The 15,487-nt window shown below is 27.4% G+C and overlaps 1 protein-coding gene and 1 long non-coding RNA gene across 2 annotated transcripts in view; one reads left to right on the forward strand and one right to left on the reverse strand.

Annotated features, from left to right (window-relative positions):
• LOC107447387 (hormone receptor 4) overlaps positions 1-15,487 on the reverse strand; it is a gene marked incomplete in the record, with an annotated part of 162,733 nt that overhangs the window by 71,509 nt on the left and 75,737 nt on the right.
• LOC107447389 (uncharacterized) lies at positions 388-14,965 on the forward strand. Its single transcript, XR_001584521.3, has 3 exons — positions 388-482; positions 1,558-1,800; positions 14,859-14,965. It is a non-coding gene; the product is annotated as an uncharacterized lncRNA (long non-coding RNA).

Here is a 15,487-nt window from a genome sequence, read left to right on the forward strand (position 1 = left end):
AATAAACCTAAATTTAAGCATAGTATTTTTTCTTTATAAATATAAATCTATCTATATCTATAATATCTATAAATATAAAAATAATTAATTTTTTAACTCAAACCTAATATTTTGAAAATATATCCAAAGATATTTATTTTATAAGAGTAAGAATAGCTTTTCTATTTCGCAACTATGCATCACATAAGTTTAAAGTTTATAACAGGAAACAAAAAAAAGAAAGGAAATTCGACTTTGATTTTAAAGTCTACAAGGTAAAAGTCATCTTATCACAAATATATTTATCAGGAAGGTTTGTTGACCTCCACCTTTTTGTTCCTCTCTGTGTTTATTCAGGAATTTACCTTGGAATAGATTTATCTCACATTCTTCACCTTTTTCTCTAAACGTAAGAATAGATTCTTTACATTATTTGTAGCATTACCTGTGTCTATCTTTTTTAGGGATCTTGTCTCAATTATTTCAGCATTGTTCACACTTATGTAGGTCAAAAAAAATCTTACATTTTTTTTTAACTATGAATATAGTTTGTAAAGTATGTTTTTCCGGGAAAGTTTAAAGCTTTGATGGATAGTTTTGAAATTTTGAAATCGCGCATTTGCATTGAGTAAAAAATACAGTGCACAAAAAAAATAAAATAAGAGGAGCACTCTGAATAACTTTTGGTCCAATGATCCGATCTTCACGTTCTAGGTTTCAATCTTATTGGTTCGAGGGGGTGACTTCAAATACGTTAATTATTTAGTGCCCACAATATTTTAAAATACGAAGACACAAAAACGCGTTTTCTTTAAGAAAACATACCTTTTTTTCGTCTAATTCGGATTTATGACTTCCAAAATAAAAGGAGTAGCCGCAATCTTGGAAATATAGCTCCAGAATTTCGGTCAGGAGATCAGTTAAAGGTTTGAATCCATTAATGTTAATTTTATTTTTTGCGAAAATTTTTGCACGCGCTAGTAAAATACTTTTATCCAAAGTTAATTTCATGCAAAAAATAACTTTCAGTAAATAAATATTATTTTTTATTATTTTATTTAATACTAGTCGAAAAAGTTTTAAATTGTGAGGCTTATAATTTTTTACTTCCTTTTGAAGAATGCCATTTTACAAGGCATAAAACAAGATTTGAGCGAAATCAGTTGAATTGTCTCTGAAAAATCGAATTTTTAGAAAGAGGATGAGTCATAAAACGTAGAGATCCGATCAATGGATCCGAAGTTATTCAGGGTGGTCCATTTATTTATTAGTTTTTTCTGATCACTGTATCACAAAAAGTTAGGCTTTAGAATAATTAAAGATTAAGGACTGATAATAATTTAAAAAATTACTGATAAACAGAACATTTAATAATGAAACTGCAACATAATTATAAAATGATTTAATTGATAAATTTAACAAAGATTTAAAATAAAACAAAACGAATAAGACAAATATTTTAAATTAAATATGCGAAAATAAGAATTATTTTGTTCAAAAAAATTATTTTAGAAAAATACTTTTATTGTTTTTGTGATACCATGGATATTTAATTTTATATTATACTACATTTTATAGCCGACGTTGAATGGTAGGCCGAATTCTGAGCTTACGACGATCAATTGTCAGTTCCGCAGCGTTGTAATTTTGAAACCAACTCAGAAGACAAGGGAACTCTTGGATCAAGAATTCGGACAAAATGGTCTTCGTGGAGTTTTGATGGAACTAACCGCATTTGCACCACACGGAGAGAAACACGCTGAGAACGTCCCATGGTTATCCCGACGGTCAGAGGATTCTAACCCATGATCACCATTGAGGGTATGGTAGTTAAATTATATAATTATAGCATTAGTCATTTGCTGTCAACAAATTTAATGCGATGGTAATACGCATATATTGCATTTTTCAACAGTTTTCTTTGAATCTATTCTTTATTAGTTTTTCAATTTAAATAATAGTGCAATTCCATATTTCTAATTTCGTATTCATTTAAGTATCATATCAATTTAATCAAAATTATTTTCAGCATGAGATTTCAGAATTTTTCTGTCCTTCTCTCGTGTGGACTGTCCTCTAAAGTAAACATTTTTTTTCTCCATTGCCCACCTGGAGAATGACCTAGGTCATACAGGCATCTGAAGGGCAGATTTGTTGACCACTCTTTCAGGGGCACCATATTGGGTGGGCCAACGTTGCTCCCACAGTAAGGACAACTAGCACAGAGAAGGAAAGAACATCCATGCCTTGCCCGGGATTCGAACCCACAACCTTTGTGATGCAAGGGCAGTTCCCTAACCCCTACACAGCCGGTCTTCTTCAAAAGCAAACATGTTTCTCTGTTTCAAAGCTTTCCCTTATACCAAGGTTTCCCAGAATTAAATTTCTACACCCACGTTCTTATATGACGTCAAAACAGTTGTGCCAGCTTGATTATTAAATACTATTGGAATACATGGATTTCCGAAATTACAAATATGAATAATTCTAAGGTTACTATAATTCTAAATATGACTGTACCGAACGCAAATGAGTGTCATCCGGCACTGGATACCCGATTAAAGTGTCCGGCTTCCGGTTAAGAACCGTGTAAATAAAAAGATCAGATCAATTGTCCTGTTTCTATAAATGTACATTGTAAAAAATTCCGGATCAAATTGCGATATAAAGTACCGGCACTTTACACCGTAACAGCCATCTCACAGTAAAATCCATAAAATATTATATACTTTTAAATATTATACCGTAATTTTTACAGTAATATTAATCAAAGTAGTTCAGTGATTTTACAGTAATATATTAGTGTAAAAATTACGATGTATCAGATTTTTTGCTTCGTCATATGTTCCTGTAAAAATCAATTTTACGGTAAAAAGTACCGTAATTTCACTTTTTACCTTAATTTGATCCGGAATTTTTTACAGTGTAGTTTTAAAAAGTACTTTTAGGATTTCTCTTAGTACTCTTAAAATCAGTTAAATATAAGCTAAAATTAAAAAAAATTGAAAGTAAATTAAATCTAATAAAATGTATTATATTATACTATATTATATTATATAAAATAATGCAATATGCTACATCTACATAGTAAACGTTTAAATAATATTTTAAAAGAGTGTAATACCGGAAAATAATTATAAAGCAACAATAACCTATTTAAGCTGGGTATGAATTTATTAATTAAATATTAGAACACAAATTTTGAAAATAAAAGTAAAAAAATGTTTTAAATTATACATTTTAGTTCACTTTTCCACATCTTATTTTAGAAGTTTTCCTGTTAGTGGTTAAAAATAATAGTAAAAGTCAATAAACTGTTGAATTAAAGGGAAAAGAAAAGGCGGAAGTAACGAATCACAGCAAACTATGAGAAAAATTAGTTTTCAAGCATTATAAATATACAATGCAGGTATTGCAAAGTTATATTTCCGTTACACTGCTCTAACTATAATCTAAAATACTTCAAAAAATGAACCCAGTTCTTCTCCCCTTTTCTTGGCTTGAAAATAGGATGAATCAGTTTCTTAGCAAATTTTAACCAACTCTTTATATTCTTTGTGTAAAAAGAAGGTGTATAAAAAATATTCTAGGGAAAAAAAAGCGAATTCCATATCCTCTCCTGGGTCATCCGACCCCCCTTAGGATCTCCCATTTTAACCCTTTGTCCCCTTTATCATCCCCATCCACCAAAAGAGGCGGTTTTTCTCACACATTTCACTTTCACCCTTTTTGTAACGTGAAAATTGTAACGCGCGCACGGATGGGTCACTAAACTTGGAAGTCTAGGGTAGCAGAGGGTCATTCGCCCCTACTCTGCCCTACTTGGCACGTTGCCAAGACCTTCCTTTTTCCAGGTTTAGATAGAGTTAAAAACCCGTTAGAATAAAATAGTGAGAGTTGATAAGGTTAGAGGACGAGATGCTATTGTTGTTTGTTTACATTTAGACTGTGTTTTAATATTCAGTTTGGCGGGGCTTTTTACCTTTTTGGCGGTGTCAGATAGGGAAAGATGACAGATTATAGAAACAGGAAGGAGTGGGATAATAACTGTTTCGTGATTTGGGAGAAATTAGAAATATAGTTAGAATAACATTTTTAAAATCGTTCATGCTATGCCGCAAATGCAATATTTTCCATATTCGATACATGAATTATGTTTGTCCTATTTTGTTCATAGTGAAATTCATTGAATTTATAAACTACTAATCTTGAATTTATAAATAACTAATCTTGAATTTAGAAACAAATAATATCGGACTTAAAAAAGCTAATATCGACTTTAAAGAGCATTAATCTCAAAATTTGAGACTATTAATCTCGACTTTAGAAATGACAAATTTTAAACGAAAACATTACTAATTTCGAATTCAGAGACCAGTAATCTTGATTTTGACATAACTAATTTGAATTTAGTAACTACTACCACTAATAAACATTCTTTTATATAAATTTTTTTGCATACTTTTTTAAACCGGAACAAAAATTTTCACCAATTTATTCATTGAAAATAATGACTAATTAGTGACATATTTTTAAGTTAAAATACATAGAAAGGATAAAAGACAAAGGATAAAAATTATACACTGCGATAAAAAGTTTGATCTAGGCTAGCAGAATGTGTTAAAATTTACCTTGTTTCTGACTCTGTGGAAACACCAAAAATCTTGGCAATTTTTATCGAAATTCTAAAGTAATGATTTTGGTAAAATTAAAAATATGGCTTTATAATGCTTATGTGATAAAATCGGTAAATGTGGTAAAATTATTCATGATACTTTAGGGCACAGCATACAAATCATTTATTGGGTTAATTTTTTTTACTCTATATGTGTAAATAAGACTTTTAATTTTGAAAACCAGAATTTTCCGGTAAACTGTTACCATATGAATGAAAAAATTATGGAATAAATGCATTTAATTCCATATGTTTCAATTTTGCTAACCAGGATTATGTTTGTTTTTTTACCAGAAATGTCATTACCATAATGGCAATTTTTTTTCCGTGTAAGTAATGCACATGTATTTTGAACATTTAAATAAAATGTTAAGTAAGCTTCACAATGTTATTTATAAAATAAGATACACAAAACAGATGATCAAATACAACACCGAATTCTAATTTCCTGGTAAATGATTTTGGGTATCGATAATATTACACAAAGAAAAGCTTGATTTTTCTCTTGATCAAACAAGTTTATTGCCTTCAACTATTGAATTTCCTCATTTTTATTAAATCTGAGATTACAGATGGTTTGTTTTTCTTGATTGAGAGAATCTTTATATTTATTATTTCTCTTTATATGTTTCGTATATTGAAAATGAAAACATTATAAATACTATCGAAATTGATTTCTGTAAAAAGACACTGAGGTAAAAAGTATGGTCTAAACTACCAGAATATTGTGAAATTTACCGTGTTTTTGGCTCTATGGTAACAAATCGCTTTGATGTTGCCCCTCGAATCGCTTTGGCAACGATTTTGGTTAAATTAACAATAAAATTAGGTTTTATAATACTAGGTAAAATTTTATAAAAATTGTAAAATTTTGTCATTTTATCATGATACCACAGATCATGGCATAAAAAACTATATATTTGGTTAAATTTATTTATTAGTTTTGTATTTTTTACTGTATGTGCTGAGATAAGAACAATAATTTTGAAAACCGGAATTTTCGGTTAACTATTACAACATGAATGGAAAAATTATCAAATGAATACATTAAATGCCGTATATTTAAAATTTATTGAGCAGGATCGTGTTTTTTTTTCTTTTTTACTAGAAATGTTTTTATTATAGAGCATGGTAGTTTTACTAGAATTTTATTTTCGTGTACATATAGCTTCCAAACAACTTAATTTCTCTACACAAAATATTCTGAGGTTTTTAATTTTAAAGCTTGTTTTGGCAATTATTCTTAAAGATTCACTTTAAAATGGATGATTTTTCCATCATTTTTTTTTTTTATTAATTATCATTTTAGTTGTCTGGATTTTCGTTATATTTCCTTTGGATTTTGAAAAAAAAGTTTTCTTTTATAGAGTGATTTATTATTTCAATTTTTTGGTTTACTTTTCGTTCATTTATAATAGTTTATTATTGTAAATACATACAAAATTTATTTCACTTTCGTGATTTGCCATTTTATTAAATTTAGTCTAAATTTAGCTAATATAACTATTACCACCGCAGGAGATCTTCAACCGATTTCGCTAAAATTTTGTATTTTGCCATCGAAAATTACATACTTTAAAATGAGGTAAAAATTCTATACCTTACAAAGGAATTTTTCGACTATTATTAAATAAAATATAAAAAAATATAATAAGTATTTATTAAAATTTATATTTTATGTAGAATAACCTTTGGATAAGAAATTGCATAACTGTGTGAAAAAATTTTTCAATTCGCTTAAAAGTACTCGAGATATAGTGAAGTATGCCAAAGTAAAATTAACATTAAGGGGTCCAGCTTTCGATCGCTCTCCTGGCCAAACTATGGAGACCATATTTCCTAGACTGCGGCTACCCCCTTTAATCTGGGAGTCAGAAATCCGAAACCATTGGAAAAAAAGGTTTGTTTATTCAAAGATAGCACGGTTTTGTGTTTGATTAAATTTACCTAAAATATCGTCTGTACTAATTAATTAATTAATTGGCATATTTGAGATCACCCCCTTGAACCATTAAGAATGAGTCTTAGAACATCAAAATCCGTTCATTAAAACAAGAGGTGTTTTTTTCCCCCCGTCCATTTTTTTCTTTTTTTTGCGCACTGCACATGAATAACTAACGATTGTACTCAGAAGAGTTCGGAAAGCTATTAATTAAAATGTTAAAAAATAGGAAAACAAATGAATAATAAAAGAAATAAAAATAATCCCTTAATTGATTCGTTCATTTTCTAAACACGTTATCTTGATTATTAATCATAAATGTGGTTTTAAATTATTGTACATGAAGAATATTTTATTTTCATTTAGAAAATGGCTACATTTTATAGTCTTATAGTCGTTCAATTTATTTCAAGCATTTTGTAGTTTATTGTAAAGTCATTTCAAGTAATTTTAGGTGAGAAAGTCATGAATATACATCATAAGGTTATGAATGTACATGAGTAGATTATAAGAGTATAATAATCTTTTGAAAAATTAAAAATATCACAAAACAAAGTAAATAAATAATAAAATAAAAACTAATATTTTTATTGATTCGTTTATTTTCAATTCATTGTTTCTTTTAGAATTTTCTTATTAAAAGTTATTTAAAGCGATTCTACGTAAATCTTACTTTATTTACATATTTATTTATTTATTTTTGCTAATGAATACAGTCAAACGAGTGTAAAAATCAATTTAGCATTGAAATAAAACAAGGAACAAAGCAAATAAACTATAAAATAAAATAAATAAAACTAATATTTTTAATTGATTCGATTAATTTTATATCACTTAGTAGTTCATAGTTTATCGTAAAGATGATTTTAAGTTACTGTAAGAGAGAAATACTCTGTTTATTATGATTTGTTTTTCAGTGTGCTATGAATTTACTCAGCTGAGTGCACACAGCTCTATTTGCTTAGAAGTAAAGTTAGAAGAGCCTTTCAGAGACAGCTTTATGAGTCATAAGCCAAAAAAAAAAAGTGGATCAATACCTTAATAATAGTTCTTTGTCAGAGTTCACGATGCTTTTTTTTTTCAATGTGTAAGCATTGCAGTAAAGACTTTGCTCTATAAACGGTTAATAGGGATCATTTACAAATTAAAATAAATAATTAAATATTGTGTATGTGAATAGTGAAATTAAAAACGAAACAAAATAATTTATTTAAACTCTAACCTGTTTAATATGTGATAAAAGTTAAGATGCCAAATTTTAAAAACTGATATTCTAATTTCTTCGATCGGAATCTAAACTCAAAGTAACATTTCTCATGATGGTAAAACTGCGACTTTGCAAACGTTTCGCTGACAAAGGAGGCTTAACACTAACTAACCTGCTTCCCAGGGATTGCCTCTAGATTGCAATCACGATTTTTTATTTTTTATTCAATTTAAATGCGGGATTTAATTAAAAAATATTTATTTAAAAGCTGCTATACAACTTTTAACAAGAGTAAATTTTAATCCTAATGTGATGTTTTTGTAACAACGCAGTTTAGAAACGAATCAAATATTGTAACTATTATAAATCAATATCTTCACATTTCTTAGTTAAGTATGTAAATACGTATTTAAATTTTTTATGATTAAATATTTGAATTATGAGTTATGTTGGGAATTATAATAAACTAATTCGACTTTTATTTTAATGAAAATATATTTTGATTGAATTATTACTTTGGACTATCATAGTTATTTTTAGAGTTAAATTGTTACTTTTACAATTAGTTATTGAATTATTACTTTCAACTACCGTTGTTAATTTTACAATTACCATAAATAGTTACTTTTACAATTAATAATGAAATTATTACTTTGGACTACCGTAGTTACTGATACAGTTACCAAAACTTTTGTAATAAAATGTAAGACACCACAGACTTTAAGCGCTGCTAAAGTAAAATCTTCGTATTTTAATATTGAAATTAAATATTTTACAAGCAGTATTTTATTGCAACTCAAACTGTCTACTTCGCGAGTTTTTTATAACAAAAATGATTGTAGGTGATTGATTGTTGCACCTTTTGAAGTAGCAATAAGAAGAAGAAAAAAAAGAAAAACTTTCGAGAAAAAATCCAATTTCTTTCCACATTTTTTCCCACTCATTTGCACTTTTAACATTTTCTTTACTCTATATTCACTTCATACTTTTTAAACGATTTTTATAATAAAAAAGACATTTTTAAGGTAATTTGTGCATAGAAAAAATATTCTGGTAAAATTATCAAATTGAATAATGGTGACATTTCCAGTAAAAAAAATTTGGTAATTCTAAAATTATAGTCCTTATTACAACACATTTAGTTAAAAATTTAAAACAGAAAAGTAAATTTAACCGCACAAATAGTTTTTATGCCATACTCTGAGGCATCAAGATAAAATTACCAAATTTTGCAACATTTATCAAATTTTATCACATATTATAAAACAACATTATGTTATAAAAAAATCAATACCAAAATCTTTCCTTAAATCATTACCAAAACGTTTCGGTAAAAATTACCGACCTTTATGGTGTTTCCATAGAGCCAGAAACTCAGGAAATTTTACCATGTTCTGAAAGTTTAGACAACACTTTTTTCTTAGTGTAATTAAATTTAAAACTCAACGCATTACGTAACATAAATGAGAAGATTTTGTATTAGTTAACAGAATAGAACTTTAGGTATGAGTTGCTTTAAAAAAGAAACAAAACTAAGCGATTGAAAAAACTAAGGGTATTTTCGTTTTTTCATTCATAAATCCACTTTCCACTCAGGCATGGTTTAAAATCTTCGTTAAGACTGTATCTCTGGAATTGTGAATTAAGAGTTGTATTATCCAATCGAAACGCAAACAGATAAATTCACTTGTTTCAACCAATCATAGAAGGGTTCTCAAACAAACCGCAAGAATGTTATCTATTCGATTTTTATTCGAAGAACCTACTGACTTCTTCATTCAAATCAAAATATTTAAGTAAATATTCTACAAAAATAAAATTCAACCCTACACTATGACGTTGCAAAATTCGAGAGATTTCACTTACGTCATTTTCCACTCGCGTCATACCAACTTAAATTAATCTAAAATTGTTTTTCTCCTTTTTTTTATTCTTTCACAAAAGAAGCAAGAAATAAAAAATCACTCTTTAATGTCTATTTTTGTGGTTTCAACCAAACGTAGGAGTAATAAAATGACGAAAAGTTCGTGACATCCTTGGCATTGTTTGCAGCAAAACTAAATCGTTGTATTGTTTAAAGACCTCTGCTCTTACGTTTGGAGATATTGAGGTTGGTTTTTTTTTTTTTTATAAATATATATAAAAATCATTTTAAATTTATAGAAATGTGCCTCATAGCAAGATTGTGTTAGACTGAAAGAATTAATTATGATTTTTAATATTTATTCCTGTAGTTCTGAAATCAATATAAAACAACTTTTTTTTTAAACCTTTCTCAGTTTAATTTTAATAAAATCTTGAGTTCTGTATTAAATTAGAGTTGTGCGATAAATGTTCGGCACAGTATTATTCTTTCAATGCATTGCAAGCTGTTTCATTAAACTATTATTTATTATTAATCTCGTTTAATTTTTAAATAATTTATTAATATACTTTTAATATACGCTTCAAAAAAGAATAAATATGACTCCAATGCAATCGGGTAGGTGTAGATAGTTAGAACTATAAATACACGGAGAAATTATGTTTACTATAACCAAAATATACGGTATTTAATTACATTCATACATTTGGTAATGTTTCCATTCATATGGCAACGGTTTACCGGGTCTGAGTTTCTGGATTTAAAAATTATAGTTCCTATTACCACACTTTTGACGTAAAATACAAAACTAAAAAATAAATTCTACCGACCGAATAGTTTTTATGCTATGATCTAAGGTATCATACTAAAATTACCTTTTACAATCAACAACATTTACTAAGTTTTATCATTTATTACACAAAATTTTTTTATTGTTGATTTTACCAAAATCCTTTCCAAAGTGTTCTGTTAAAAATTACCGAGCTTTTTGTTGTTCCCATAGAGCCAGAAACAAGGTAAATTTTGTCATATTCTGGTATTTTTGACCATATTTTTTCTCAGTGTATTTAAATTTAGATGTTTCTCTTAAACACCAATCTATTGGTTTTCTTTATTTTAAATTAGTTTATAATAAAATAAATAATAATATTATATTTAAATAAATAAACCCTATTTTTTAACGAACATATAATAAATGTAACTAATATTGTTCAACAGATTAATATGCATCAATTAACAACTAAATTATAAGTATTCATTACCTCATTTATTGTTATATTCATTGTTACATTAGTGAACTAAGTTAGCGACTTAATTAGTAAAATGTGTAAATTTAATACAAAAAAGTCTTGAAATCGAGTAAAAAATTACTAAAACTAGCCTGATTTAATACTTTTTGATTTGTTCGAAAAAATTTCACAATTTGTTAAATTAGGGATGCAATTGACAATAATCAAGTAAAATATTGAATTTTAAAATATTTGAGATTTCAAGAAAACAAAGTTTTCTTTGAATTGTTTTAAAGCAGGACTACTTTTCAACTAACGCAACATTATCAACCAAAAGCTCTGTACTTTCTTCTAATAATAAAATATTTTTAAGAAAATGAATGATAATCAGTAATTTGACTAAATCGGTGAAACTTCTAAAAGTTCCTAAATGGGACGATAGACAATGATGAGTTTAACAAATTACTTATCTTAAAATAAGTGTCTTAAAATTAATTAAACATTATATATTATTATAATAAATGATAATGAACTATCAACATTACCTTGTAGCAATAAAATTTCAAACAACGTCTTAAAAACATGATACTATGCTCATATATTTTTTTATGAAAAATAATTCTACTTTTTTACTGTGGCATTTCTAAAAAAAGGTATTTCGAGTAAATGTTTTGAAATACAGTTATATGGTTCAACAAATAAAATTTTAATGTATCTAAAAGCAATCTGCGTCGTGAATGGATTAATTTCACAACAATTATACCGGTATATTACGAGATTCAGTACATTGTTAGAATTTTCGTTCCAAAATTATGGTAAGATAACCGTTAGCAGTCTGTCCAACTGATTAACCGTAAAGTTTATGGCAAAAAAAAAAAATTCTCTTCATCGTTACGGTTTTGAAACCGTTTACAACTAGTATGGTTATAGAACCATGAATACAAAACTATACGGTGTTTCAACCATTTACAACAAACATTGTTTCAAAACAATAAAAAAATTAACTGGACATGCGAGCTATGTTTTTGTAAGATAATAGGCATTTTGAAGATTGAAGGACACAAAATGGGAAGTGCAGGACACTGTAAATTTTTTATGCATTAAAGGGAATAGAGAAAATATTGAGGTGTCAACGTTGGAATTCGAACCCCACTTCTGTCGGTCACGTGACTGACAGATGAGTCCTCTCGGCTATTTTATGTACGCAGTTGTAATTGGCTTCATTAGGTAGGCTCAGTTGGAACTATAAAATTCTGATTACTTAACCGTATTAGGTAAAAAACAGTTAATAAACGGTTTTCTCTCACATTTAACAGTTTGATTACCATCTTATTTATGGTTATTCGACTGTTTTGTTTAAATATTGTAAAGTAAAGAATTAAATGGATTGTCATTTAACCATTTTTTCCGAGAAATTTCTAACAGTGTAAGATTGTTCTCCTAAAACTCCTATTGATCTTCTCACACACACAAAAAAAAAACTGCATGAAACTAGATTTTTCGCACCGAAAATGTTATTTACCAATATTTCAAGGAGAATTTCATTTGTAAATACACAACATGTAATCACTGTTTGTAAAGATAAAGCAGGTGTTTACTAACTGTCGTCACCTTCAATTTAATGCCCGCCCTTGAAACTCTATTGATTGATTACATTGCCTGCTACATTTTAACATTCTTCTAACTCACAACTACATCTGTTATCTAAATAAATGTTTGTTTAAAGTATGCTCTTAAAGAAAGATTAAAAATATACACCTAAAGAACATTATATTAATGCTAGGAAGTTAGTCCCCTGTTCGCTGCTGAACACTAGCTCTTATGATTACTTCAATAATTGTTGTTCCTTAGAATAAAACAGTTTTTGTCTACGAAAGTAGAAATTAGTCACTTAAAATATATGAACTATAAAAAATTATGTTTGCTTACGCTTAGGCCCCCACTTCCCAAAAAAAACTTTCATTTCATTAAATGAAATATTTATTTTCATTAAAATTTGCATGATTCTATTTCCCTTATGATTAGGTTAAGATCTATTAGTGAGCATAAAAAGTTTGCTTTGTAATCATTTTTTATATACAACATTTAAAATTAAAGGTATATGTTATAACACATTTGGTGAATTCAAAAACGTAATTTAATAGTTTCAATCACCAAACAGGCTGATATATTAAATATAATTTGTTCATTCATCATATTATTCTAAAGTTTAGTTCTAAATCATTTTACGAATCTCTTAAACAGCAGTTTATCATAGCAAATTAATGTAATTTACACCACAAAATATATTAAGTCTAGACACCGATTCAAATAAGTTTTATCTTAAAATGTAGCGTAATAAAGCAGTATCATAGAATTACGTTATAATAAAAAAAAACATCACTTCTAGTTTTAAACTCTTAGTTCAGTAGTTAGATTTTTTTAATTCTCGCCAAGCAAGTTTGTGAAATCTCCCCAAACTAGGTTTCCGGAAAATATTTCAGATTATTTTGAACGGGGAGATTATTTTGAACGTCCAATCACACCACTGAAGTTCTTAAATCTGATTAAAATTAAATGTTATTTGACATGTATACCTACGCGATTGTTGGATTTCATTAGAAAAGAGGTAAAAGGGTTTATTTTTTCGCCATTTATGCTTCTGATCTCTTGCTGCTAGAATCATCGTTATTATTTCATTTTTTAACTTTTATTAATTCCATTTTATTAATTTTAATTAAAAAATATTTTAATATAGTTGCAATATAGTTCACTAAAAATATATTAATATATTTTAATAATCAAGAAGCAACGTTGATCCCAGTAATAATCGTCAACCTGGCAATATTTCGAAAAAGTAGCCAAGGGTTATGCTATTCTGGGATTTTACCATATTTTTATTTATTTATTACTATTATTATTTATTTTTGAAATACAAATTTTTACGGCACTCATGTTCCAAAGCATATCTCACCGTCAAATCTAATTCACTAAAAAAATAAAGCCTCTATTCTTTGGTGTATAATATTATTTTTTTTAAAGAAATGAGTCAGTAGACCTGACTTATATTCATTCATTGTCCGAGCCGACAATCATTCAAGCTGAACTTCTCAAGAATGAAATCGTTCCAAATGACTAACCCTCTCACGAATTCAATCATTCGAATTCCTGAGATTTTTTTAAGGTGTCAATTTCCTTTCAATATCTACATTAAATTCGAAATTGGGAAAAAATTAGTATGTTTATAGCATAAAAGGAAAACAAAATATGCATCTTAAGAAAAAATACTTATATTTAATATAATGGGTACATTATATGAAAATTTATTTCATATTGTATTTCAAGTGATATTAAAATATTATTCAAATAAATATCCGTAATTCTATCAATAAATTATCATACTTTTCCTGTTAATCTTAGATATGATAAACCACTTTGACTTTGTATTTATTTATAATTTAATTATTAATTTTAATTAAAAGCTAGATTTTTTTTCGTATTTTAAGCTCAGATTTTGACTCTAATTCAGAATTACGTCTTATATCCTCAAAAAATATGTTAAATGATGAGATGAATGCTTCGCATATTTATTTAAAAAGAAAACGTTTAATTTAAATATCAAAAAGATGTTTCTTTTAACAGTATTTCTGTTAAAACTGAACATCTGAAACGTAAAATATAATATAAGTAGAATTTGCTGGCATTTTTCAAATAAATACCCTTCTAAATCTTTTTTTTTTTAAAATTTGTAATGTACTTCTAAAATTAAAGAATTAATCAATTTATCTATGACAAATATTCTTTAGAAAATAGATCAAAAACTTAGCGATGTATCATATTTTACTTTTCTTTATACGAGGTAATCGTAAGCAACAATGCCTGTATAAGTGTCTAAGCTTTATCAATTTCAAGAAAGAATTATGAATATTCTTGACAAAAATGTGCTAAAAAATTGTAAAATATGTTTTTTTTTTTTATTTCAGGTAAATTTGGTATCGCTATCCAACATCGTTCTCAGTAATATCAAAACAGAACAAGAACTACGATTATTTACATTCATAAAATATGATAATAAAATCTTTCAATGATTGCTGGAGTATACTTTCTCATTTTCCAAGAACTCACATCAGTGATTTTCTTACTTACCAAAATTATTTAAAAAATTTAAAAAATTTTATCTACAGTTTTATAAATCTTTAAAGAATATATGAGGGGAAAAGTTCTGGTAAAATTACTGTACTATAAATGAGAACATTTCTGGAAAAATCATAATTCTGTTTAATAAAAAACAAAGCAAACGGTATTGAAAATATTCATATCGTAATTTTTCCATTCATATAGCAGCGGTTTATCTGAAATTCTGGTTTTCAAAATTATAGTTCTAATTGTCACACATTTAGTAAAAAATACAAACTGAAATGCCTATGCCATGCTAAGGTATCATGCTAAAATTAACGAATTTTATCACATTTATCAAGTTTTATCACATATAATAAAGCTATATTTTTTTGCAAATTTGACAGAAATCATTAAAAAAGCATTTCGGTAAAAACCATTTGAGTTCTTATACAGCCCGACACATACTAAATTGTACCATATTCAATAGTGTTGA

Source organism: Parasteatoda tepidariorum, chromosome 8 (assembly GCF_043381705.1).
Source record: "Parasteatoda tepidariorum isolate YZ-2023 chromosome 8, CAS_Ptep_4.0, whole genome shotgun sequence".
NCBI classification, from domain to species: Eukaryota; Metazoa; Arthropoda; class Arachnida; order Araneae; family Theridiidae; genus Parasteatoda; species Parasteatoda tepidariorum.